Source organism: Crocodylus siamensis, chromosome 4 (assembly GCF_052110815.1).
Source record: "Crocodylus siamensis isolate JL-2025a chromosome 4, ASM5211081v1, whole genome shotgun sequence".
In the NCBI taxonomy this organism is placed as follows: domain Eukaryota; kingdom Metazoa; phylum Chordata; order Crocodylia; family Crocodylidae; genus Crocodylus; species Crocodylus siamensis.
In genome coordinates, this window is record NC_143398.1 from 175854177 (window position 1) to 175879327 (window position 25151).

The 25151-nt window shown below is 46.8% G+C and overlaps 1 long non-coding RNA gene across 1 annotated transcript in view; it reads left to right on the forward strand.

Moving 5' to 3' along the window:
- The window catches only part of LOC149867203 (uncharacterized), a 30232-nt gene extending 14843 nt beyond the window's left edge, over positions 1–15389 (forward strand). The window contains exon 3 of the long non-coding RNA XR_016441615.1: positions 11496–15389. This is a non-coding gene — a long non-coding RNA (uncharacterized LOC149867203). The remainder of the gene's footprint in view (positions 1–11495) is intronic.
- Positions 15390–25151: the final 9762 nt, after the last annotated feature.

A 25151-nucleotide genomic window follows, 5' to 3' on the forward strand; every position in this document is an offset into this window, starting at 1 on the left:
GAGGCAGTTTGGCTTGGCTTTGCTCAAAGATGTGGAAGCAGAGAGGCTGATTTCAGATCCCAGTCTGTTTTTTAGTGTTAGGGTAATTGAATGTAGATTGCTCCTGTCGGGGTTTCTGAATATATTCATATTTCATTGCTGTACAAAATAAGCCTTATGTCTCACAGGCTGAACTAATTAAAGGCTTCATCAGGGAAGAAACAGACTTAGAAGAAGTAATTACAGACTGTTTGAGTAAAAGGGATGGTCTCCTGTTTACAAAGGGGTTTACAAGTTTGGATCAGAAGGTTATACATAATTATAAGTGTATGGAAATCTGGGAAACAACCTTGAGGGGATCACAAAGAACACAAATATGTGATAGAGCAATCATTTCCTCAATACCTCTAGTAAAAAAACAAATTTAGACCTCATGTTTTGTTCAGCTTATCTGTACAGCAAGGATGTAAAACTGATGTCTTCTGGGGGCCATTCAGAAATAATGCAGTTTCGTTCCTCTGTACACCTGAAAGTTTGAAGGTTCTGCTGTAATATGCTTCTTTTGCTTACATGTAGCCTTTGCAGCCCTTAACTGCGGCCCACGGACGGCATTTTGCCCACCTCTGCCTTATAGGGACTTCCCATGCAGAGTCAGTTGATCAGTCTTTTATCTATGCCAGACGTAAGTTGCATTGTCGTCCAGCAAGTACCACATGCAAAAGGCCATCACGAGACATATTTCAGTCCTGCTATGTGTGCCCTTGAAACTGGCCTCTGGATTTATTCCTCTTCCTGCCTTTTATCATTTGTAAAGTCTTTGGAGCAGCAGCCATCTCTGCCCGGTACAGTGGTCCTTGATCTCAACTGGAGCCTCCTATTTTGTTTGTACAATGCTTCTAAGAGCTGTACCATCTCCATAGGAACATGAAGTTATTGACTAGAAGTATGATGAACTAATCCTGCTGCTTCCTCAGGTCCACAGAATTTCCAACCACTTCCAACATTTATTCCAGTCTTGTTTTGGTCCATTCAGGCTTTTTTGAGTATCATGGTAATAGACTGGGCTTCTTTCTCTATTGTTCTATGCAATGTTTCATTGAGTCAACCTCCTCTGCTCTTTTCAGGTGTTGCCTATAGTATGATTCGATGTAAAAGAAGTTGGGCTGGTAGAGCATCCTAAAGGTGTCCCATGGTGTCTCCTAGCTACGTTGGATGCTTTAGGTTGGTTTACACCACTTAAAAATTCTGATGTTTTCAGTAGACTCCAGGGGGGAGGGGAGCCAGGTGTCCAAGGAGAGTGTTGCTCCTGAAGGAGACGATCCTCCAAGCCCAAAGGGAGGTAATCCCAACATGGATCAAAGGGAGCAGGAAGGCGCAAAAGCCCCCATGGCTCACCAAAAGCATCCGGGAATGTCTTCTAGCTAAAAGGGAGGTGCACACCCAATGGAAGGGAGGGGCCATCACCAGGGAGGACTATACTGCGGTTACTCGGGGATGCAGGGGGGCAGGGCAGTCAGGAAGGCCAAGGCGGAGATGGAACTGGGACTGGCTTCCCGGATCAAGGACAACAAGAAGTCCTTTTTTTAAATACAGGAGGTACTCATCCCCACTAGGGAAAATGCCATACTGGACCTGGTGTTAGCCTCTGGGGACGTCTGGTGGGGGATGTGCTTGTACAAGGGAGGCTAGGGGACAGTGATCATGAAATGATCCAGTTTGCTATTCAGAGAAAGGGGGGGAGGGTAACTAGCACAGCACAAATGCTTGACTTTAGGAAAGCCAACTTTGATGTGCTCAGGGCAGTAGTCAGGGAGGCACTTGGAGCCCAGGGTGTAGCTAGTATGGAGATCCAGGAAAGGTGGTCCTTCCTCAAGGAAGCTATCCTTGGGGTGCAGCAGGACGCGATTCCTCTGCGCAGGAAGGTGGGAAAAGGGTCCAAGAAACCTTCATGGCTGAGCACAGATATCCAGGCTGGCCTAAGGGCAAAGAAAAAAGCGTACTGGCAGTGGAAGCAGGGGGCAGGGACCAAGGAGGAGTATACCTCCCTGACCTGAGCTTGTTTCTCATTAAGAAACTGGGGGACTGTGGTGTCAACACCTACACAGTCAACTGGGTCGCCAACTGGCTGGAGGGCCGCACCCAGAGAGTGGTGGTGGATGGGTCATTTTCGACTTGGAGGGATGTGGGCAGTGGGGTTCCTCAGGGCTCGGTCCTCCGGCCCGCACTGTTCAACACCTTCGTCAGTGACTTGCACAAGGGAGTAAAAAGCACCCTGTTCGAGTTTGCTGATGACACTAAGATGTGGTGGGATGTGGGCACATTAGAAGGAAGGAATAGGCTACCATCGGGCCTAGACAGGTTATAGGGGTGGGCAGATGAGAATAGGATGGGATTCAACACCGACAAGTGCAAGGTGATGCACCTGGGGAGGAAGAACCAGTAGCATACCTACAGGCTGGGGGAACTCCCTTCTCATCAGTGCAGAGGCAGAAAAGGATCTTGGAATCATTGATGCCAAGATGAACATGGGCCGGCAGTGTGGGGATGCAGTCAGGAAGGCCAACCGTACCTTGTCATGCATCCACAGATGCATCTCGAGCAGGTCCAGGGAGGTGATACACACCCTCTATGCGGCACTGGTCAGGCTGCAGCTGGAGTACTGCATCCAGTTCTGGGCACCGCACTTCAGGAGGGATGTGGACAACATGGAGAGGGTCCAGAGGAGAGCCACTCGCATGATCAGGGGGCAACAGGGCAGGCCCTACGAGGAGAGGCTACGGGACCTGAACCTGTTCAGCCTCCACAAGAGAAGGCTGAGGGGGGATCTAGTGGCCTGTTACAAACTAGTCAGAGGGGACCAGCAGGCATTGGGGGAGTCCCTGTTCCCCCGAGCACTGCCAGGAGTGACTAGAAATAATGGTCACAGGCTGGCAGAGGGTAAATTCAGATTAGACATCAGGAGGTGCTACTTCACGGTCAGGGCGGCTAGGATCTGGACCCAACTTTCAAGCGAAGTGGTGCTGGCTCCTACCCTGGGGGTCTTTAAGAGGAGGCTAGACAATCACCTTGTTGGGGTCGTTTGACCCCAGTACTCTTTCCTGCCATGTCAGGGGGTTGGACTTGATGATCCACTCGGGACCCTTCCGACCCTACTAACTATGAAACTATGAGTAAAGAACTCCGCTTAAGGCCAAAGAAATGGTACAAACTAGCTAGTTACATAAAAAATGAGCACTGACTCCAGGACCTAGTTATTCCTTTTTCTTTTTTAAAAAAAGAAACAAGGGTGAGCTGCTCCACTTGTCCTACACTGTAGTAAAACCTCTTTATAGACTATCCTGCCCCAATTTCAGTGTGATCCATCCTACCTAAGATCCTATGATTGCCACTCTAGAGACAAAAGTATCTTTACCCTGTGCCAGCCCGGCTCCCATTATCTACATCAGGCTCGTCCAATGTACGGCCTGCAGGCCACCATGCAGCCCGCCAAGCCATTTTCGATGGCCCAAGGTGCTGCAATGGGAAACAAAAGTAAATGCTGATTACTTTCATTCCCACCCCTTGTCCCTTCCCTAGCCTCTCAGCAGCTTCCTAATGGCTGCTGAAGGGCTGGGGAAGGGACAGGGTTCCCACATGCACCGTGTCAGCTTGACGCTACCGATGCGGTGCAGCTCCTCCCCTCCCCACTCATTTCACGGTGTCCCTTCCTAGCTCTGCCCCTCCCTTCCTGATTTGCGTGCCGGCCCCACCCTATGCCAGTCCCTGCCGGCTGCATGGGCTGGAGCAGGTTGCGGTGCAGCGGGCAGGGGGGCATGGATGCCGGCTTGGAGGAATGCTGCGGCCTGGTGTGCGGGAGATGGTGCTGCCACTGCTGCTGTGGCTGCTGGGGCGGGAAGCCAGCACGCCTGCAGACATCGTGCTGGGGGTGGTGAGTCGTGGGCCTCAGAGAAGGAGGGAGCCCTGCCAGTTGGGCTTGGGCTGACCCAAGGGAGAGGGAGAAAGGGGGGTGTCCTTGGATGTCCTGTGCCCCTCTGTAGGGTCCCCGCATGTCCCCCTGGCTGCTAAGCCCAGGCGCGCAGGTGTGGGAGCATCCTCGAGGCTGCCCAGGTGGCAGGGAGGACACAGCAGGGTCAGGCGATGCCCCTTGACCCCTGCGCCCCCAGGTGCAGCTGAACTGGACAGGCCACACGAGCGCCTGCTCCTGCCAGCCCCCTGGGTGATAAAAAGTTCATGATCTGGCCCCACATTCAAAAAGGCTGAACAACCCTGCTCTGCATCTTGGTGATCAGCTGTATCCATCCAACTGTTTCACAGGACACCACTAAATTGTAGTCGCTTTCTATTGTAACACATCACAATATTTAATATTTTTAACTTTACAATCTCTCTCTCTTTCTCTCACCAGAAAGCGGGGCAATACTAGCATACACATTTTGCAAATAAGTAAATGAGGAAAAGGAAGATTTAAATTACTTGCCTCATTTCATACAGGAACTTTGTGGGAGAGGAGGAAATTAACCTGGGCTAGGGACAGACGCTCAAAAAGCCCAAGCCTAAATTGATTCAATCTTTGCAGGTTAGTCTAACCTGGTGAGGCTAAATCAGTTCATAACCCATACAGACATCCCAGAAATGCAGGGACTTGCCTGCAGTGGCTCAGGCTAGAAGATGGGGGCACTAGAGAAGCCCTCCCTTTGCTTCCACAGAGCGGGGGGGGGAACACATGGCCAAGCCCCAGCAGCATGCTCTTTTTATCCCCCTGCCCCCCCCCCAGCTGCCCAGCAGGAAATGTTTATCACCCCTAACTCGTTTATCAACTCATTAAAAAGAAAGCCTCTCTCCATTAACTAATGGAGCTCTTCTTAAAGAGCTCTTCCAAGGAAGGACATTAAGCTACCTGTTGATTAGCTCCAAAAATTCTGTCTGCCTGTGTTCTTTTTCACGGCATGGATGGTAGTCAGGATGTGGTGCTAGCTAATGATGAGGTGTCTGTGTAAGGCAGAGGGTCGGGGGGGTAATCCCTGCTTAGCAGAGAGAAGCCAGGCAGACACTCTGTGCCTGCAAGTCTCTGCCAGAGCTCAGGCCAAGGAGCAGAGGGGAGGGGCCAGCCCTGCTCCGGAGCAGAGAGCCCTGCCCTGCCCAGCCCAGGGGGCATGCCGGTTGATCTTAAACCAGCAAGGGGTCAGGAACAGACATTGCATAGACAAGTTTGACCCAAATCAGTTAAGTCTGATACTACAGTCAACCAGGTTTATTTCAAACTGGTTTCAGCTATTTTCAAACTACTTTATGTACACTGAACCTCTGTTCTGTTATAGGTTTAAACCAGTTTCCAATCACTTAAACTAGTTTATGTGTAATGTATTTCTCTACCCCTGGTGTCCTCAGTCTCAGATAAACACTTTAATCACTGAACCATCATTTGTCTCCATGGCAACAGGAGATGGGTAGCTAGTGGTCCCCTCCTTATGGTCTTCAGAACCACAGAGAAGTGAAGTGAGGAACAGAGGAGGGAAGAGCCAGGATCATTTTTTCTTCAGTGTTGGCTATACAGTTTTTCTGTTCCAGGTGAAGCAGTTGTAAGTTGCTCAGGTATTACTTGACCCTTTAAACATTATGCATTGATAGCCCTCCTTATTTATTTATTAATATGGTCACTTGGTATAGTGATATTGCGGAAGGGCCTGGAATTGAACCTGAATCCTACACGCACAAAGCCCACTTCCGGGCATGGTACTAATGCTTGTGGAGTGGTTGAGCCTGAAGGATGAGAGTAGCTAGTATTTGTGGCAGGATGCCAGTGGTGTCTGCCACTTTGAGGGCTAGATCAAGCAGCCAGCAGGTGTTTGATCATGGCAGCCATTTTAGAACTGTGGCCGCCTATATAAACAAGAGCAGTCTGCTGCTGGAAGCCAGGAAAGAAACATCACCTGGTTGAGCTGCTGCATGGGAACATCTTACAGGTAGGAGCAGGAGGCTCTGGTTCTGGGCATGACCTAAAACTGCACCCTGCTGGGATTCGGTGGTCTGGTGGGACTCCCGACAGGCCTGAGATGGGGCCAGGGCTTAAAGAGAAGCCGAAGGTCCCAGGGAAGGGGCCACAGATAATAGGCAAAAGGGGCAGCTGAGTTGGCTACCTGAGATGCCATCTGCGAGGCTTGGGCCACAGTGTAGGGATGGAACGGAGCTGCAGATAGCCCCACAATATCAGGGTGTATAATGGGCAGTCTCCCAACAAATTATCACATCAATATTATTACATCAAGGTGTGGCAGGAGAGTGAGGCGGGTGGCTGACCTGTAGACAGGGGGCAGGCCAATGCTTGCACCAGGCATTAAAGCTTGCCCCTGTAACAGTATTATGACTTGATTTTTTCCAAGGCAACTCCCTCGCCCCCTTCCGACTCTCTTTCCTTCTGTCTTCAGCCATCTCTCCCTCCCTGCCACATCTGCACCCTCTTGATACAAGTGTAATATTTTGTTCTTGCAGAAGCCCCTCACCCTCCTCATTTTTGCTCCCTATTCCATGCACTGTGCACAGCCTCTGCTTCTTTATGCTTTCCTTGTGAGTACACTAGCGTTCTTCTGGAGCATACCAGCATTTTCTAGTATCAGTTTGAATCTGATTCCTTTTCCCCCAGAGCCATCACAAAATTCATTTGGGGAAGCATCTACCTGGAACGAATCTTTGGCTCAAGGATTTTGTGGTGAGAGTCATCTGATATATGCAGTGAATCTGTTTCTGTCTTCCCTTCTTCTGCATCAAATTCCCACACAAAAAATTGTGGTGACTTTGGTTGGAGAAATCCTGCTAGGGATCCATGACCTCAGAAATTGTTTCCTCATGTACCATGCATTCAGAGCATCTTTTATCTTCATGCATCCCTACCACAGCTGCATGCTCCTTCCTGTATTTCTGACCTATAAAATTAACATCTTTGACAGCAGTGGAGAATCATCTCCAGCTTCCAATACCTTCCTGACACTCAGCAGCACCCTACCTGATCTCAGTGAACTAAAGTTCCAGGTGTAGTGCTCAGCCTGAGCTAGACTGACACAACCTGGCCTCTAGTGAAAGCTCTTAGACTACCAAACTGGTGGTCTTAAGGTGGGGACACGGTTAAAGATGTGTCCCCCCCAAGTGGTCAGGGGCACTTGCAGTAAGTGTTGGCCAGCAGGTGTGTCAGACCAGCTATGCTTCTGTTACTCAAGAAGGCTTTAGGCATCGAATAGTTATTTGGAATATAGAATTTCTATATAGTTGAAACAAGCCCACATGACCATTTTGAGGCACAAGGACACTGATAAATGAGATGTGGAGGCTGCTGGAGCATGCTAATTTACATGTTCCAGCAGACTCGATTAATTGAGTCTGCTCCAATATGCTGTAATTACAGCACATCAGAGCAGCCTCCCTGCATGTTTACAGGCACCCAGAGATTTCAAATAGGGATCCACAATGTTAAAACATTCTGACCTGTTTTGGTCTCTTTACAACAGAAAGATGGCTTGATTATTTTTCCAGGGTCAAAAAATGAGTGAAAATTAAGAGCTAGCATTTTCGAAAAGGTACCTTGAGACTAAAAAGGTTGAGAACCACTGAACTGCAGCTTCTAGTTTGAAGTGTGTACTTGTGCTCTGTCAGTTAATTCTTATCACTCTCTTGAACTGCCTGATAAACTGGACTGTGTTCGGCTCATGTATGGCTTTCATAATTTTACTGCAACTCTGTAGGGAATCTAATTGAGCTTAAAAGTTATTAAAGCACTTTAGGATTTTTTGAGAGTTCCTTAAACATCAGCATGCCTACTCATAAGTTTTTCAGGGTCCCCAAAATTAAATGTTCTCATCTGAGTCCCCTTCTGACTGAATCTAGTAAGATAACAGTAAACACTTAACTAAAACTAAAAGGGAAAATAAGTGGATTAACAACAGCTTATGCACTGCCTGAGTGGCTGAGAAAGGGAGCAGGTCTCCAATTTAAGCACACCCGCAGTGGCTGACCGCAGGCTGCTGAACAACCTCTCTCTGCTTGTGGTTTCTGCCTTGTCAGCTCATTCCTGACCTCTGACTCTTGGCCTGTTCCTGACTTCTAACTCCTGTCCTCAGACCCACTGCTCCAAACCCACCCATCCACTGGACCAGACTGCCTACATCATGCTCACATTACATGGAGTCTGCTTGTCGCACAGCTCCTTTGACTCCAGTGCATAGTGCTGAGACTCTCCTGATTTGCAGCAACATATTGGAAAGCAAGATCACATCCAAGGCCAGGTGGAGAGAGGCAGACTTGGGCTTGAAGAGGTTCTCCCTAAGTTTTGGGGTGAAGGAGGAGCTGACAAACACTGCTGTCTCCATTGCTCCTTCCTAAGCTGATTGCAGGGCATTAATGTTTGACATGCTGAAGCTCACAATTTCACAAGGGTCTCTCTAAACCAGTGCTGAGTTTTTAACTCTTTGTGACAAACTCCAGCTTCACTTTAGCTCTTGAGAACCCAGACCAACAGAAGCCGAGGCTGGGTATCCTTTGAAAACACTGCTGTTTTGCTCTAGGGATGCTCTAGTCTTACCAACAAAGGCTTTTCTACACAGTGATGCAGAGCATAATGCAAAGCAGGCAGCCTGGTCCTGCCAGATGTGTCCCGAATGGACCAGTTACAGTTGGCTGGTTGCAAGGAAGACGGAATGGGTGAGTGCCAAGTCCTGCCTGTTTCAGTAGGGGACCCAGGGTAAGTAATACCAAACAATAACATAGCATATGCCCTTACTTATTTGTAAAGCTTGGGGAAAAAGAAAAAGGACAAGCAGAACCGTAACACTGTACAGAAAGACGTAGCTTTTCAGTTCTACGCAAGATGTTTGATTGCAGAAGGAGTGGGGAAGGAGGTGGCTATTCAGTGTCACGCCTACCTGTCTAGGAGAGGGAGTTGGTCCTGAACACCTCCATCAGGCTCCCCAGCATGGCTACAGCCTAAACTGAGCAAGAGAATATTGCAGCTGCAGCCACCCACAGTTATGAGCCTCTTCCCAGTTCTGGAGGAGTGTATTGCGGGCAGTTCAGAGCACATACTTTCAGCTTAAAATAGATTTTATCTGCGAAAGGAAAACAGATGGAGAATGGAGATGAAATAGGGCTGGGAGAAGACTGAAAACAGGAAGTAATATAAGGCTGTAATATTACTCTTCCCACTTCAGAGCTGCCCTGGATCCCACTTCAATGGCTGTGCTGGCTCTGAAGGAGCAGGGGCTGTTAATTGTCAGATATAGGATGAGTTAGCTAAATTATCCATGCTCTTGGACTCCTCCCTTCCCCTCCTGTTAAAGGAACAATAAGGAGTGGCTAGAGCAAAGGACTAGGAATAGATTTTTAAGGTACTTAGGAGCCTAAAGATGCAGAGTGATGCCTAAGCACCAAATGACAAATTGAAAATCCCACGAGTACCTAATTGCCTTTACAGACCTGGTGGTGGAAGCCTTGAGGATTCTGGGTTGTAGTTTAGATAAGGTCCTGCCTGCTGCTGCTGGGAGAACAGATGCACCCAGTCCAGGGCTCAGGAAGGCCCGATGCTGTGTCTGGGCTTGAACTGGCTGTGCTCATGGTCAGCTGCAACATGTTCAATGGGGTCACAGAGTTCACAAGTCAGGAGCTCTAGCAGAGTCAAGCTGAACCGGAGTCCTTTGCTACCTAGTTTTGTAGAAGGTATATTAAGCTTGTCTTAGTGTAGCTCTTTGCAGGTCTTGCAGTTACTGTTCTCAACTTGCTCCATTGGGCACATGTAATTCACTTCTTATGATCATGTGTGTCCCCCTCCCTCTCAACCCCAACAATTAATATAAAAAAGGACTGGGATCAAAGAGCCCCAGGAGCTAGGGACTCCAACCTATAGTATCCCTGTCTGTGCTGATTTATTTTATTTATTAGATTTATATGCCATTTTTCTCAACAAAAATCTGATACAAAAGCTCCCCATACAGTATCCCAGCTTATTCTAGCTTGCTAAATGCCTGCACATATAGGAAGGTCTTTTGGAAGATATCCAAGCCTGGGCTTCCTCAAGGGGGAGGAAATTCTGAAGCTGAGGAGTGACTACTGAGAACGACCTCCCACATCTTCACCAAATGAAACTGGTGGGCAGATAGTACTACAAGGTTGCTGTTGGCTGAGCTGAGGGACGATGATCGGGCAAAAGGAAGAAAGCGTTCCCTCAGGTATGGGGGCTGTTGCACCCAGGATTTTGTGGGGAGCCTGAACCCCAACCTCACTGGGCTTGGGAGGGTTGTAGGTTATCCAGGGTGTCCAGCAGTATGGACTAAAAGCACTGGTACGGAGTCCCACCTTGGTTTGTATCAGTTTATTAACAACGAAATTAGAGACAAAAGAAATATAATATTTATTAATAACAACAGTAATGCTAATACAAAGCTATTAGTAGTATGTGTGTACATATATATACACACACATTTACTTTACAAGGGACACCACAGTTTCTGCAATCAATCAACGAGCTCACATTTGCATAACTATTCTCTAACACTGTGGAGCCCAATACAGGTCCAGCAACTCTGTAGGCAATACAACAGGGCAAAGCTCTGCTCTCTTCTCTCCTCGCCATGGAAAGAGGTACACAGAGTAAGGCTTCTCACTCCTCTTAATCAAGAGCTCTGCACGTTCCACAGTGGCGAGTTCTTCTGAAGGGCTCTGAAGTCCTTCTCTCTTTACTGCTATAATCCCAGACTAGCCAGGACTCCTCACACAGGATTAGCCAACAGGCTCTTTCAGTTCACCACAGGGACTCGGGCCTTACCCTTACAGAGAGATCCTTCCAATCACCAAGGGCAGATGAGGACAGTAGAAGGTAATACCACTTTCCCCAAATACCAAAATACCTTCTCTGCATCCATGCACAAACCACTTGCCGCGCTGACCCCTCACCGCACCCTCCTTTGACAATTCCAACACTTCTGATCACACCATTCACTGTCACCCCATCATACAGGGTTGTCACCCATCAATCATATCCACCAGTTACAATCTTTCATGTCACTAGCCGTCAGTCAGGTTGGCTGCTTGTATTCATCTCAGGATTTCCTTCCAGTTCTGCTGTGCATGCTCTTACTTCTCCTAAGTGGGTCAGCAGGGCACAAGGTCACTTCTTCCAGAGGGTTATGGAAGGGACACTGCTGTGCATGCACATACCTCGTGGTACTGAAATTTGATCAGGCTACAGGGCCCGAGCACCTTGGATCGCACCCAGAAAGCTATTGGGAACCAGTGCAGAAGGCAAGCTGCTGCTATCTGTCTCAGCTGCAGTTTCTGGATAGTCGTCCTTTTAGATGAGATAATGCTCTTGGGTCTGGGAAGCACCATCGCCTGGAGTCTTGGTGTCGGAGTGTCTGGGTTGTGTTTCCAGTTCCAGTGGACAGGCGCTTTCTAACGATCAGTTCCTGAGTGGACCTGGCCTCTTGTGTCACCTTCTAGCTCTGCCACTGAAAAAGATGTGTGCTTTTTCCTTCTAGTTTCTTTGCCACAAACAAAAGAACTGCACCCGTCCTGAAGGATGAACTGATCTGTGACTGCTTGGGAATTCAACATCCCCTGGAGAAACAAAGAGGAAAAGAAGAAATCAAAGTGACCCTTCTGTGTATGCTGCTCCTCTTCCCATGCAGCAAGCCTGTCAGACTGGCATGAGATGTGTATCTGTCATTATCTTTAAAGGTACAGCCCCAGAGGTTTCCCCTGAGGCTGCAGTTCTTCATACTGGTTATGGAGAGAATCAAAGCCCTCTTCAGAAATCCTCATGGGATTAGCTGATTTTTGTAACAACGGAGGGTGGTTATGCAGTGGCAAGTGTCATCTAGAGAGGTGATGTAATCTCTGCTCCTAGGAGTTTGGAAGTGCTGGTCAGACTAGAACTGGTCTGGGATGGCTTAGACGGAGAGACTTGTCTTGATGAGAAGGGGTGGGAGGAATTAAAAGCTCTTTGGAGGTGGCCTGCAGCCACATTTTTCTATGATTCCATGAGTTCCCCCATTCCCCACCTCCTTGGCAGGAGCTGCTCAGTAAGAAGTCCTGGTAAAACATGGACAAACAAATGGGTGTAGAAGCTATGATAAAGTTTGTAAGAAAAGGGAGTGAGAGTGGAGCAGCTGGGCCGAAGAGCTCAGTCCATGTGCTGTAAATGGCCCCTTGCACAAGTGCCAAGAGAGAGGGAAGGAGAGAAATACCAAGGTGTCAGGGTGGGCAGGTATGGTCAAGGGCTGGCCTCTGAGGACAGACCATGCTGGAACCTTTGAGGGTGGGAAGGGACCAGAGGCCTGTTGGAGGTAGAGGAAGCAGCCATGGAGGGGACTGGTATTGGGGAGGTAGAGAAGTACCCCTGCTCCTCTACCTCCGTGACTTCAAAGCCTTCCTCCTCTACTTCCATCACTTGGATTGTCTTCCTCTACTTGCCTGGCAACCCCCTGTTCCTCCACCCCAACAGCTGTCGCTGTGACACAGCAGGGTACCTAAGGCTCTGCCATCAGTGACCATGTCAGCCCCATTGTCGGGTGTCAGGCTCAGTTTTGCAGAGCTTGTGCTGTGGTTGAGGAACCTGAGAAGACTCCCCCATTTTACAGGAATATTTAATAGCCTTATGTTGGGGGAGAAAGATCACTCTTTTAAACCAAACTAAAAGCAGGTGCAAACAGCTGCTTCCTCTTGGATCTCTCCCCAGAAAGATATGATGGGTCTTTGCCCTGTCTGTATCTATCACTGGTTTAAATTAATAATCACTAAGAGAACTGCTAAAGGTATATGAATAAAACAGTTTATTAAATTGCAACAAATAACAGGTACATAAGCAACACAGATACACACCCAGTTCCCACAATGACCCTTACTAATACAATAATATAATATTTACTCAAGGATGGGGTAGACTTTATTGAGGGAGAGGGGGAACCTTATTAGGCTCGTGTCCCTGCCTCTGGTCTCCAGAGCGTGGTCTGCTCCTCAGGCAACTGCTCAGTAGGGCTTTACCTTCCCCTCACAAACCAGGAGTAACCCACAACCAGAACAAGAGTGAGGGAGAAAAGGAATGGGTGATACTTACAATGGGAAGTAGAGGGCTGCTGCTTTATGTGATACACACACCCGGAGGGAAAGAAACCTGGGGAGCCAATCCTATCTACCTCCAGCAAAGGTTCACCACAGTGGAGGAAGGAGATCAGTGAAGCCTCACAGGTCACCGAAATCTAGCACGGTGTGCCTCTATGGTGCATGGGCCAAATAAGCCACTCATTCTGTCCTAAATCTTGCTCCAGTCTCTCGCCCTAGCAACGCAAGCACCAATTCCCTTGCCAAGCACTCTCCTTCAATCTCTCGGAGCCTCTCCATACCCCAAAAAACGCACACAGTCCTCTCAGTCAAGCTCTCAGTCCAGCCACACCCCACACCCACTGTCTCACACACACCAACCTGTCAACCAGAGCCCCCTTTTATATGGGTAGTGCACCCCATTCACTCAGGCTCTTCACTCAGCACGTGGGTGTGCACACGGCACTCTATTCCAGGGCCTCTGCAGGGAGCTGACATCACTCTGCAGAGAGGGCAACTGCTGACCTACTTAACAGAGAGCTCCATGATCCAGGCCTGAATTTGCTCTCAACACTTATTGTCAGCCCCGAAACTCCTTATTTGTCAGAAGGGGCCATGACTGGCTCAGCCATCTGGGAAACCCCTGGAGCCAATGAAATTGGAGGCTGCCTCAAAATGCGACTTGGGACCATGGTAGCTTATGCCAGCTCCAACATTAAGAAAGTGGAGATTTAGATTAGCTCCCCTGTGGCCAACAACTGCCATCTTGTTTTCCAGGCGTGGTGCAGTCTGCCTGGTCCCTGTACAAAGCAAATCTCTTTCTCACCCCCAGTTTCCTCACTCGGCTTGCCTGCCATGCCACTTACCACTGCCTGCCATGCCATAATGTTTTCAGGGATTTTCAGGATTCTTAAGGCAAGAGAGCCTTATTGACAAGGTGTGGTCTCCTGCAGCTGGCCCTTCCTTCTGCAATGCCCTTTAGGGGTTGTTACCCCTCTATTCTAGTCTCTCAGTGTTTTCTGGATCCCTCCCTGCACCAGACTTTTCCTAAACCTCCCTTTAGCCATCTTTACAATAGGAAAGAAAGGGCATGATCAGATTGAGCCAGTAGTTTCTGTCAAAGTGGAAGGCACCTTGGAGAAGCCAAAGCGTTTCCTTCTGACACTTTTTAAAAATTAAATATTTCAGTAGTTTTGTTTCAACCCCTAATTTGGCCCAAATAAGACAAGAAGGTGCCAGCCTCTCCCCTCCAAAAATGGTGCTTATTTCTCTGCCACAAACCAACGTGTTTCTATCATCCTGAAGGATGAACTGACCTGTGGGAGCTTTAGTCTAATGTACCCTGGAGGAGCAAAGAAGAAAAGAAGAAATCAAGTGATCCTCTAACTCAGGGGTTCTCAACCTTTTTTGTACCAGGACCCATTTGTAAACACTGATGCCCAGTCCCAACCCAGTAAATAGTTCAAGTAGGAAATACACAAGTATTTTGGCCCCCAATTACTTATTCTACAATGCAAATTAAAGCAATTCAACCATCTTAATTTTAAATACAGAAATCAACATCAACAGGAAAACATTAATAGCAATATCAACATGTGACCCTACATTACTCCCAAGTGACATTCATTATTGTTCAATCTGAAAAAAATACAGTAAACTGGTCACTAAAGGGTTAAACACTACTGAAAAATGTAACAAAAATATTTAACTATGATACTTAAGGTGGTGTTGTATAATAAATCGTAGGTTCCATTTAATGAGAAACCTGAGTTTGCTTCTCCTTGATGAGTTTATCAAAGCTGGCGTAAATGTTGTTGGAGCAATCCGAAGGTTGTGCTCAACATCCAGTCTTTACCTGCTTTTATTCTTCAGTTGACTCAAGGGAGAAAATCCAGCTTCACACAAGTATGTTGTACTGATAGGGAAAATTACTAATAGCATAGCAAGCAAGAGCAGGATATTTTCCAGCAGCACTGCACCAAAACTGGAGAAGGCCTATTTCAGTATTTTTTTATGTAGATTGTAGTAGCAAGATAACTTGATCAGCTGAGGTTCTTCCTCCATAAGTAGACTTATATTTTACAATACAACTCCAAATGGATCCCGTATCCATTCTTCGCCCTTGAGTTTCTCGTCTAGAAACAATTGTAGACTCTTGTCTGTAATTTAGCTGAATGATTTCTGATTGCTTTCTTCAGTGCTTCTTGGCTAGCAGGATCTTTCCAATTTTTTGTTTCTAGAGACACATTACGAAACGTGTCCTTTCTGTCATTTGAATATTGTTTGGTCCACAGAGTGAGTTTTTTTTGAATGCAGCAATTTTGTCAGCTTACTCAAAGCAGTTGTGCCCTATAAAAACAGCTTCAAATCATTCAGCCGATGGAATATATCTGCCAGGTGTACAACATGAGAAAGCCATGTGTTGATACTGGAGTGTTCTGTCTGCCAGGTGAGACTTTTCTTGAAGAAAAGCTGCCAATTCATTTCTAAATTTATATAAACAAGACATTTTGCCACAGGACACCCAACGAACCTCAGCATGGTAAAGCAGATGTACATGCTCACTGCCCGTTTCCTGTCAAAAACATTGAAAGCATAGTGCGTTCCTGGCATTTTGTTTGATGTAATTCACAATTTTGACAATATCTTTCAGAGGTTTGTGGGGCTCAGGTACCATGTGTTTAGCTGTTAATGCGTTCCTGTGCAGGAAACACGGTGGTTCCACGTTGCATTGGGTACTTTCAAAAGTATTCTTTGAACAACTCCTGAATATTTCCCTGTCATTGAAGTGGTCCCATCAGTTGTAACACCAACACACTTAGACCAGCTCAATCCTACCAACTCCAAGTAATTATCCAGTGCAATAAATATATCATCAACAGTAGTAGAAGTAGGCAAATCCGCACCATTCTTGACAATCACCTTCCCATACATGCCTCACATAAACCAGCACAATAGTGAGGTTTGATACCTCTGTAGAGTCATCTAATTGTAAAGCAAAACTGTCACTTACTGAAAGACGATCAGTTGTTTGCAAGATATCTGAGATATTGCTTACTCTTCTCCATATTGTATCGTTGGAGAGAGGAATTGCTTTTAATTTTTTGGCACCTGACTCTCAACAATTCAGTACATATGTCGATAGCAGAAGGTAAAATTAACTCCTGCCTGTGTGAGTTTTTTTCACACTTCACAATGTGGTATGCAATGAGGTAAAAGGCACACAATGCTTTCTTCTGGACAGTACATACCTGTTAAGTCTTTTTTGTTTAAAGAAATCAAGAGGCTTGTCTTTATATCTAGAGTGCTTTGTCTTCAAGGGCACCTATACACGTGATGGACTTACGTTCCGATGGTGCTAATTAGAGTCTGCTGGAGCGTGCTAATTACCATGCTCTAGCACCCTCCACATCACGTGTGTTCAACATCCCAGCATTGCAAAATGGTGGTGGTGGTGCTTTAACTAAAGCTCATTAAACGATATGACAGGGCCGTCCCCGGCTGAGCTCTACATCGGCCCGCTCACCTGTCTAGGGTAGTCTGCCCTGACGCTTCTGCCACACCTTTGCTGTTACATAAAATTTGTTAATCTAAGCAGGAGGCTGCCCATTCTAAGCCCTGACACCAAGGGCAAAATACACAGCTCTGACCTTCCCTTTACAGTGTCCCATGCCTTGAAGATGGCCTCTAAACAGTTGACACTTGCTTAGCCCTCTCCAGGGCTAGATTATATTCCTATGTTGGGTCTCCTACACGCACCCCATAACTGGGTCTCACTCACGCTGCCTATTTTACTGGGTCACACTCATTCTTGCACCACCATGGGCCACATGCACTCTGCCCTACTCTGTATGGCCTTTCAGACCCCGTTGGCCCTACTCCATACAGCCTTTCAGACTTCCTCTCTCTCACACCTGGTCCTGACCCCTCACAGACCTTCAGGCTGCTCAGTTCAGGCCCTACTCTATGACAGGGTATCAGGCCTATCACCTCAAACTGGGCTGATTCAAGCCCCTGGTCCCCTCTGGCCTCTGGTGTCTCAAATATGGCCTATGGCCCACTCAGGCCTCTCTCAGGCTTTGGCCCTTGGGCCCTCCTGTCCCCCATATTGTCACCCAAGCCTGTTGCTTTTCTGGCAGGGTGTGCTCATTTAGCCTTTCCCCTCCATGGGGTACCCACAAGGCAGTGGGGGATGAGGCTTTCCAGTGCCCCATACTTGCCTTTCACTGAGGAGGCACAAGTATGGCATTTCCTGGAAACTGCCCTGCCACAGGTACCCCCACCATACCTTTCAGTGCCAGCAGGCTGCAGTTTCAGGTCTTGTCCAGGACTCACAGTCTTTCCCCAGGGAGTTTCCCCAGGCTTTTCCTCGGTTGATTATACTCTCAACACTTCCATTCAGGGGCTTACCTAGCCCCTCAGTAGTCCCACAAACTCTAAGCTCCTTCTGCCTATGCTGGCCTGTGTCTTCTCTAGGCCCCTGTATACCCAGCCTCTCTCAACAGGCTTTCCTGGCCCCTCTGTGGGCCTCTGTATATGTGGACCCTTACTATAGGCTGGGCTCTCCATAGCTCCAGGTCTTCAGCCCCCTCCTAAAAGCTCTGGACCCCACCTGGGTCCCTAGGAACCTCCTCCTTCTCCATACTTCCTACCCTAACCTCCATGTGCTCCAGGAGCAGACTCCTTTGGCTGAGCAATATTACTGCATCGGCTGCTCAGTTGCAACTGACAGCCCTGCTCCCTGGGCTTGGTTTTATACTCGGGCTGCCAAGCCTTCCTCTGATCAAGCAGCCTCCTGGCTGCCATGTGACCTCCTGATTGTCTCTGCTCTCATCTGCAGGCTGTTCTACAGCCTGCTCAAGCCCCTTAAAGTGGAGGGCACCGCCACAAACGAGGTTTAGTTAAAGCACCCTCACTACCACTTAAGTGCAGGATGCTGAATGCATATGATGCTTCAGGCACTTTAATGAGAGTGGCTCAAAGCCCTCTGCCCCACCCCAGAACATGTATATGGATGCCCCAAATGCCTATGTAACTTTAACGGTTTTAGGCTTCCAAACAGTTCACTGCAGATGACATATTGTAGTCTCTGTTCACCCTTTCGGAGCTCAATAAATGAAAACCCAAACTTTAAGTAAGGAGGGTTATACCTAAAATTGTTTTTCTTCTCACGATGAATTCCTAGTAGCGCTAGTACTTGTGGTTGCAACAGGACAGTATAAAAATGGGTCCATTTCACCAACTAAAGTAAAGACTCACTTCATGATTAATGTGAACACGCTTTCCCCATAACTCTTAGTGCCTTTATATTAATACTGTAATGTTGCACTTGATTTGCTAATCAGTGGCACATGCATGTTCAAATAACTTTATTAGCAGGCACAGTGTTAACATATGGTGAAGCGCAAGCAGCTGTTGCGCGGGGAAATATCATGCCAGTGAAGGGTCATTAATCCTTACCAATTATATCAAAAGACTTTTCTCGTGTAGTGGTGGTGGTCCCCTAAACTCTTGCCAAACCCACTCCTACAGTCTTGATTGAGAAAGTGATAAAATAATTAATGAATGACAAACAGCTGGGCAGGGGTCTTAACAATGACAAAAGTGTATTAAATAATAACACAACAATCAACAATAATCACAACTATATATAATTACCAATAATACAGTATCAACACTATCCCCAGTTACCAGAAGCAGGTAGTACTAGAGAGGAAGTATGGGCTCCACACCCTCACTCCACACACTCTTTCCTTGCCAAAGGAGATATTGGTCCTCTGGACCCTCACTCCACAATTGCAAAACAACACTCAGCTGTGGGCTCTAGCACAGTCTCTGGTGTACTCTAGGCGCAGTCCCAGGTGCACACGCAGCACACGGAAAAAGAGAGGGAAGAGGAGGTATTGACCAACCCATGGGTCCTCACTCGCTCTAACACTCACTAGGCCAAATGCCCAATTATTCCCTGCCACGCACAGCAGACCAATCACTCCAGTAGGGAACAACTGAAAGGCCACGTGCTCTTGCAGTGCTCCACTCTCAGATCCCAGTTGAGCTCATTCATCAAGACTCAGGCACTCTACAGGAAGCAGCTATTGGCTTCCCAGGCCCTCCAGCTCTCACCCACAGCAAATGTCCACACCGCCGGGAACAAAGATCAATCTGCCCCTTTTATGGGACAGCTCACTGACCTCTGTCAATCAACACCACATCCAATCAAATGCTCATGTACACACCACCACTCCTTTCTACATGTCACCCTCATGCACACGGCACTCAACTGTCACTCAAAACAACACACTCACTTTTCCCCTTGCACTTTCCTGCCAAGTGTGGGCTACTTGCTGGGCATGCTTGACCACTCTACATAGGTTGTGACATCATGACCACAAGGTGAGAGGTCAGTAAGGTCAGAAGGTGGCTCCTCATTGAGCATGCTCTGATCCAATTCAAACAGTATAACTTACACAAACTACATTCAGAAACTAAACAGGCCAGGGGACACTATGGCTTCTCAGCCAGCACAGCAACTGTTTTTTCAACAATGCATGCAAAATATCCATTTTTTAAGTTTGTTCGTGACCCTTTCATTTATTCTTGCAACCTGTGGGTTGAGAAATGCTTCTCTAAGCAATCTGCTGTTTCTGCTGCTTCTTTTAGCTCACAGCAGGCCATGCAGATTGGTAGGAGAAACACACCTGTCATTTCCTTTACAGCTGCAGACCTACCAATCCCACAGGTTAACCCTGAGGCCATAGGTCTCCAAACAGGCTAAGGGGAGAATCACAGCCCTCTGGGGAAATCCCCATAGGGCTGCCAGACTTTCTGATGATGAGGGCAGTTATGCACTGGGACCCAATCAGCAGAGGTCTGGCCTCTGAGGAAGATGAGGCTAGAGCTTGCTTCCATCGTTCAGAGTATGTAGGGGCTTTGTTAGAGATCAGAAGAGGAGGTGGTGAAGAGGGGTAGGTGTATGGGAAGATGTACTCCTGCTCTTCCACTTCCATTGCTTCAAACCTTTGCTCCTTTACTTTCATTACTTGGATTTGCTCTTCCACATCCATGGCAACTGCTGTTGCTGTGACCCAGCAAGGTGCCAAAGGCTCTGCCATCAGTGACCCACATCAGCCCCAACAGCCCCATTGTCAGGTGTCGGGTTTGGTTTTGCAGAGGGTGTGCTTATGAGGCACTTGAGAAGTCTCCCTCTTTTCCTGAGGATTGGTTATTGTCAGCCCTGAGGCTCCTTATTTGCCAGGGAGGGGCTATGGCAGAGGCCTTGCCATGCCTGGACCTTGATTGGCTCAAGGATCTGGGAGATTGTTGAAGCTAGTACAATTGTAGACTGCCTCAAAGTGTGACCATGGCAGCTTATGTCAGGTCTGCTACTGGGGGAACAGAGAATGAGATGAGACATGCCCTGTGACCACTAACTGCCTGGTCCCTATGCAAATCAGGTCTCACTCTCAGTTTCCTCGACTCACTTGCCGCACCTTGACGTGTTCAGTGAACAGATCATTGAGGCCGGAGTGCCTTGCTGACAGGGGGAAGCCTCCTCCTGGGACTGAAACCCCTCAGGGTCTCCTAGCGTGTAGTCTCCTGCGGCTTGCCCTCCCCTCTGCAGAGCCCTTCAGGGCTTGTTACCCTCCATTCTACGCCCTACACCAGCCTTTTCCTCAACCTCCCCTTGGCTACAATTACAATAGGAAAGAAAGGGCATGATCAAATTGAGCCAGTAGTTTCAGTCAGAGTGGGAGGCAGCTTGGAGAAGCCAAAGCATTTCCTTCTGACACTTTTTTTAAATTAAACATTTCAGTATGTTTGTTTCAACCCCGAATTTGGCTCAAGTAAGACATGAAGGTCTTCAGTGCAATGTTCTCTGGAAAGTGATCCTTTAATCCATCTTCTATTTGTGCTGCTCCTCTTATCTCCCAGCAGGCTACTCAGATTGGTATGCAATATACACCTGTCATTATCTTCAGACCTACCCACCAGCCCTGCAGGTTAACCTTGAGGCTGCAGGTCTCCAGACTAGCTATGGGGAGAATCACAGCTGTCTGGGGAAACTCCCATGGGATTGTCTGACTAATAGTGGAGGGCATTTATACACTGGGACCATTATCCAGGGAAGTGACGGCATCTTTGGAAGTAGCAGACAAGCACTGGTCTGAGATGGCTTAGAGGGCTCCTGTCTTGAGCAGGGAGTGGCATTAGAAGCGCATCTGAAGTGGCCTCCTGCTCCATTTTCTGTGATTTTGCAACTTTCCCCATTTCCTCACCTTCTGCCAGGGACAGATCAGGTTAAAAAAAAAAAAAAAGCCCTGGTAAAGCATGTAGAAACCAGAGGGTATAGAAGCTGTGATAACGTTTGTAAGAAAAAGGAGGAAGGGAGCCCAAGTGGAGTGGTCCATGGTGGAGCAGGGTAGAGGAGTTCAACCCTTTGCTAAGGGAGAAGGAAGGAGAGAAGTGGGGTGGTGTCAGCATGGGCAGGTATGGTTGAGGCCTGACCTTTGGGGATAGGTGAGACCAGAGTGTGCTGGCATCTTTAAGGAAGGAGGGAGAGACCAGGGCTCAGAGGCTAGGGAGCCTGTCAGAGACTGAGGAGGCAGCCATGGAGGGGACTGGTATTGGTCCAGTGGAGATAGGTAGGTATATGGGAAGTTGTACCCCTGCTTCTCCATTTTCATTGCTTCAAATCCTTCCCCCTCAAGTGCCATATCTTGGATTGTCTTCCTCTACTTGCCTGGCACCCCCCTGCTCTTCCACGTCCATGGCAACTGCTATCACTGTGACACAGCGAGGTACCTAAAGCTCTGCCATCGATGACCGTGCCTGCCCCAACAGCCTCATTGACAGGTGTCAGGTTCAGTTTTACAGAGCTTGTGGTGTGGTTGTGAGGCACCCAAAAAGAGTCCTGCTTTTCCCAGGAACTTCTAGTAGCCTTGTTGCCTGCCCCAAAGCTCCTTCTTTACCAGGAAGACGCTATGCTAGAGGCTTTGCCTTGCCTGGCTCTGATCGGCTTTGGTATTGGGTCAGATTTTTGAAGCCAGTGAAACTATTGACTGCTTCAGATTTTGACTTGAATGGTTTCCTACAGATGGCCTTCTGCTCTGCAGTGCCCTTTTAGCATCTGTTATATCCCATTCTATTCCTTCAGTCTTCTGGGGCCTTCCCTGTACCGGCCTTTTTTTAGACCCCTGTTTAACCACTATTATAATAAAAAAAATCAAATTCAGGAAATAGTTTCAATCCAGTGAGTTGAAAAACATTTTGGAAAAAGTCAAAATTCCTCACCTTGATACTTTTTAAATATTAAATGTTACAATACTTTTGTTTTAAACCCAAATTTAGCTCAAGAGAGACAGTAAAGTACCATCTCCCTGCTCCACAAATGTTTCTGTTGGGCTAAGTATGATTGACATCTAGCCTTTAGGATATTTTATGTGTATACTTTGATTTCCTTTCACATCTTATGTGACATTGTCAGTGGATGCAGCTAGGTGTTGATCAGTGGAGCTACCCTGATTCATACAACCTGAGAATCTGAGTGTTGGTGTGAAATCATCTTTTAAAAAAGGCCCATTACTGGATTCATTGTAAACTGCAAAACACACCTCAACCTGGATTCATTGTAAACTAATTTAGATCGATGGTTTGTGTATTCTTGTATAGCACCAAGTACAATGTGGACCCAATTCTGTTTAAGTATCTGAATGTTGTCACACACAAATCAATCATAGCTAGACCTGGTTGATCTTTTTGGATGAAAAATTGCCTTTTTGACACAATGTGACTTTTTTCCAAGAAGCTTTCCATTTTCATCAACCTATTGGGAATTTTTGTAACCCTTCCCTCCCCCTCCACACACACACACTTGCTTCCCGATTTCTGCCCTCAAATCTCTGCTCTTTAATTTTGAGAAACTTAAAATTGGAGGGAGGGGTTAGGTTTTGAGGGATTTTGTTGTCTTGCCTTTTTTTACAAAAATACAAGAACATGACTGAATGCAATGGAAACAGTAGCATTTTCTTCTAAATTGTTCAAAGGTAAAATTTTATTTCTTGACCCCTGAGAAAAATTAAACAAGCCCGAACAAAATCTTACATTGCATGCCTTTTGTCCTTGTTCCCTTTACTGTGTGACATAGCTGCTATAGCTTTTAAAGGAGTGTCTGGATTTTTTAAAATGACTCTACTGCAGGCACAGTGGCTAAAGAGAAAATTCTTCTCACAGCTGGAGTTCTGAATGCATAGGCTGCACACAATGTCAGTCCGTGTCTGCCACGTGGCTCTAAGAAGAGAAGTTCGCCCTTAATATCTCAGGCAGTTCAAGTTGGTTTAATAGGAGGAAGGATTGGGTTCCAGGAATTTCGTGCATGCTATTTGTATCCTGGATATAAGGGTCTTTTAAGAGCAGTGTGCTAACGTTGTAGGTGTGGAAGATTTATAATTAATAAATCAGCTAATGAATATAGGGGGAGATCTCAAGCAGGCTATGAAAATTAGTTGCCCGGTTCCTATTAATTAGAAAGGGAATGTAGTGCAGTTGTCATTCATTTTAATACGATTTAAATGCCCAAATCCTTAAAGTAGCTTTGGATATCTCTCCCTATAAAAATATAGAAAATATTCTATATTTTATGTGTTTTAAAATCCCTTCTTTGCTGCATCTGGTGATTTATAAAACACACCCGAACCTGATGCATTCCAGAAAAGCCAGATCAACCTTAACGAATGTGCTTAATTAGGCTTAATAGCATTCACTTATGTGTTAGGGAAGGATAATTTTCTCCATTGTTGGAATCTGGGTTAAATTCTAGAGCCTGCTTTATCCAGGAGGTTAGTCTTGGTTACCAGAATCATCTTTTCTGGCCTTGAAACCTATGAGCTGTAGCTCTACTTCGATATCCCACAATTTCTCCATAAGGAAATTCATTTCTGTGGCTCACCGGGGAATCCAGCATTTTAACAAACTGATAAATGCATTTCAATAAGGCTGGAAAGATTGTTTAAGAAAATACAGCTAAGAGGAAGCAGAGGGTAGGACTATTCACAATGTCCCCTGGGAACTTCGGGCTTGCCGCAGATTCACTGGCAAGATTGCCAAGCTTCTGACACATTGGGTATGTTTTTTGTGGGAAGATAACATATACAAATGGGAGATGTATTGAGTCTACATGGCAAACACATGAATTGAATTGGTTTAGCCCACTTTTGCTTGGGACTGCTTAGATACGCTGGTACCCAAAGCTGAACCCAAAATCAGAGGCTGGAGACCTGGAGGACTTGTGCACAAAGCAAAGATCCCTGAACCCCAGCAAGCCCAAACTATGAAGTTGCTTCCCTCAGCTCTGGTTGGAACCCAATTAGTATCATTGGGTGTCCTCTTCAATGTCTGATGATGGTTTCTAACATGTTAATGTACTTTTACCATTTTATGGGACTTTCGATACTTAGCATGTGGTTGATTTAAATGGCTCTGTGTTCAGCACTATAACAAATGATCTTGGCCAGGTTTATCTTTTGGATTCATTAAGGCCCTTCATTGAGCCAGATTCTAGGGGTGCTGAAAATGAGACTTGAATTGAATTATTCCTTGAGGGTTGCAGGCTAATTCTTCTTTCATCTCAAGCCTTTTCATATTTGACCTTTCCCCCCGTTATCTGTGACATGTAATTTGATTTGAACTGTTATTTCAAAACAATTTCTTTTGGTTCCCTTTATGAGTTGAGAAAGGCAGGACTTAAGTATTTAAGTGCTTCCAAGATCTGTGTTGCAGGAGGGGGAGGGACTACCAAAACAGTAAAAAAAAAAATTCAGATTTCATTCGGGTTTCTTTTCAGTCCATCTCAGATTTGCTTAAAGGAGGCTGGCACAGTGATGCAGTGGTTCATACCTCCAGGCTTTCAGACCTCTTGTTCCTCAGGATCCCTGTTCAAAGTCCTGGTGCTGCTGGGATGTTTAGCAATTTATTCCTGGTGGTGTGCCATAAAACTCCTCTAGTTAAACTGTACTGGCATTTGTTTCTGGAGAGAGGAAAATAACACAAAAACACGCAACCTCACAGCTCCCAGCCTCCCACTAGTCTAAAAATATGGA